Below are 3,027 nucleotides of genomic sequence, written 5' to 3' on the forward strand. Positions count from 1 at the left end.
CAACACAGCACATTTGTTATTCTACATGTGGGTATAATTCTTTTTCTTTAAAACGTAATGTAGTTGCAGCGGCTTTCAATAATTATATCCAAACCACGGTTATTTTCAAGCACTCCAATTCTCTACACTTAATGAAGGGCACTATATAAATGCAATTTATTGTTGATGTTCAATACTGTACTACTAACTGAAATTTGTGATACAGTAAGTAGATTTTGGATTAATTTGTGCATCAGTCCATTTATTGTCTTTCTAATGGCAGTGATAATTACAGGAAACCGTTTCTGTCCAGTAGAATTACATAATGCAGTTTGTTGCCATCTACTGGCAACATCATTTATGCTTGCTTTCCCTTTCTACAAGCCTTGTCTTTGAATAATATTGCCATCTCCAGACTCTGAATCAGTGAGCGTGTGATTCACAGTGTATAGTTTGTTTACTCAAATGTTACTACATTTGAATGCATAAAAAGCATTAATTTCTGATCGCTAACATAATATTACATAATAACATAATATTATATTATATTATAAAACTCGCAGCTGTTATGGTAGGGCAATGAGAATGGCTACCCATAAACATTTGCGGTTTCCAAACCATAATGGGTAGGACAGAGAAAAAATGATTTTTATAGTGCTTTATCTCATCAAGCATTTATTGTCAACAACAACAACATGCATTTATATAGCGCCCTTTACGCAGGACCTTGTCTTGGAGCACATGTTACGTGCAACGTCTGTTCATGCAGGCAAATATAACAGTCATTGCACTGGTAAGATTCCCCAAGCAGTCAAGAGGTGAATGCTCAAATAATCTGAAGGACTGTCGGCCAGGTCACAGGGAGAAACTCCTTTCTCTTCTTACATACTGCCCTGTGATCTTTAACACCCACCTGAAAATAAGCAAATGTGACCTTAAAGATCTCAATGGAAAAACTGCACTTCTGACAATGCAGCACTCCCCCAATATTGTGTCAGACTAGATTAAGTTGATCCATAAACAGGAATAATCAACTCCCTGCCTCTGGTCTGACTGATAAACTGCCAAGGAGTATTGCCACAAACCTAGCTTTATATCTGTAATGGAGGTGGTAGGCGAATATCACATGTGTTTCATTCTGTTGAAAGTTGCCAGATGCAAATGGACAATCAAACACTTTTGTAGTTTTCTAAAGCAACGTAGAAATTGATCTTGATGTGCGGAAAAATCTTGCTGTGCTCCAGGAATGGAGTCAATTTGGGAGCCCCACTGAGCCTTTTCCTGTATCTGGAATCATTTCAATTTGATATGTGTACAGGATCTGCTGACAGTGCTTAGTTAGAAAACGGCAGCTTTCTTCTTGACCGTAACAAGTTTCAGCACGTTTCCTGTAAAGCTTTTTGGCAGCACTTAATCCAATTGCCATTTTTATCAGCATTTGATAAGTGCTATTCCTTTGGTTGTGCATTCCAGTAAAATGTCTCTGCGTGGGAATAACTACAGTCACTCCCTTTTCTAATGCTCCCTTTGGGATGGACTGTTGAAGAAGCATTGAAGTGAACAACACTTTGCAGGTTTTTAATTTAATTATCGAAGTGGTATAAGCAGTGCAGATTATATTGAAGTCTTTATATAAAAAAGGTCACTTTTTACTCTCTGTAGTTCTTACCCCTTCGCAGGTCGATCAATATCGTGCACTTTATTTAAACATTATTCCTGACTGGAGAAGCACCTTACTCTTGCATTAGTGCTCCATCAAGTGGCCAAGATTATAGGTGGATTTGAGTAACATATGCCCTTGATTTAAATGAAAGATGCTTTTCTGGGCGTTTTCTGTTACTGGACCATGAAATCATATTGATTCCATTGAATAAAAGTAGGGCAGAAACAGTTGCTGAACAGACTGGACTCTAAGCCGTTATTCTACATGAAGGGTGCTATATAAATACAATTTGTTGTTGTCGCTGTTGACTCCAAGTTTGTTGTCCTATCATTGTATTCTTCCTACTGCGCTTCTGGTAAAAAAAATGTTCAGTGCATCTTGGATCACGTGCTGTAGAGATGTCCTCCAGCCGTGAAAGTTATAATAATAATAATAATCCTTGCATTTTGATATAGCGCTTTTCACGTCGGGAGGACATCCCAAAGCATCCCAAAGCGCTTCACAGAACATACTGTAAAGTGAATTGACTATATATTTGTGGGCGAACGCGACAGCAATGTCCCACAAACAGTCGTAGATTGAAAATGACCAATTTTATTATTGTTTTTGGTTTTGGAGGGATTATTATTAGGCGTGTGGAGTAAGGAAACTTGCCCAAGGTTTCGCCCTGCCTGGAATTGAACTCAGGTCTCTCGCTTGGAAAGCGAGTGCTCTAACCACTGAGCTACAGGACTCCTATTGCTATATAAATGCAATTTGTTGTTGTTCCACACATAGTTATATGGACAAAGATAGGTCTACTCACTGACACAAAAGTTAAAGCAACAAGAACTGTCATTCTTCTCATTGATCTTGTTTATTTTGAGTAATAAAGAACACAGTTGAGCATCATCTGTTGAATATCCAGGGTCATGGGACGTCCTCCCAATGTGAAAGGTGCTATACAAAAGTAATTTTGTATTGTATCTGAATCTTAGCGGGAGGAGCTATAATTGATCCAAATATGTATATCGAAATTAGCCTTTACCTCCACCAAAAGATGGGAGACTGCAAACCCAGTAATGAAGATAAAGCATCAGAAATCTAAACAGGAGGCAATGATGGAGAGCACTGAAAAGGACATGACACAAACCAGAGACAAACTGAACAACATACTGCCTTTGAGTCCTGAACTTTGTATCTGTGAAGAGACCGGCCTCTGATCTGTATAGTTGTGTGGAGAATTTAAATGCATCGAGATGTGGTGGGAATGTAGCACAGCAAACATCTGCTGTAGAAATACTGAAAAAATCCTTTGGTAAAAGGAATCCCAGAGCTAATACTACAAATAAGGTGAGAAGCCAGGGAGGAACTTTGCATAGAACTATGAAAGCAAATGCATATTG

The 3,027-nt window shown here is 38.4% G+C and overlaps 1 non-coding gene across 1 annotated transcript; it reads right to left on the bottom strand.

Moving 5' to 3' along the window:
• Window positions 1-2,304: 2,304 nt before the first annotated feature.
• trnag-ucc lies at window positions 2,305-2,376 on the bottom strand. The gene has a single exon. It is a non-coding gene; the product is annotated as a tRNA-Gly (tRNA).
• Window positions 2,377-3,027: the final 651 nt, after the last annotated feature.

The sequence above is a fragment of the Callorhinchus milii genome, unplaced genomic scaffold, assembly GCF_018977255.1.
Source record: "Callorhinchus milii isolate IMCB2004 unplaced genomic scaffold, IMCB_Cmil_1.0 Scaffold7, whole genome shotgun sequence".
In the NCBI taxonomy this organism is placed as follows: domain Eukaryota; kingdom Metazoa; phylum Chordata; class Chondrichthyes; order Chimaeriformes; family Callorhinchidae; genus Callorhinchus; species Callorhinchus milii.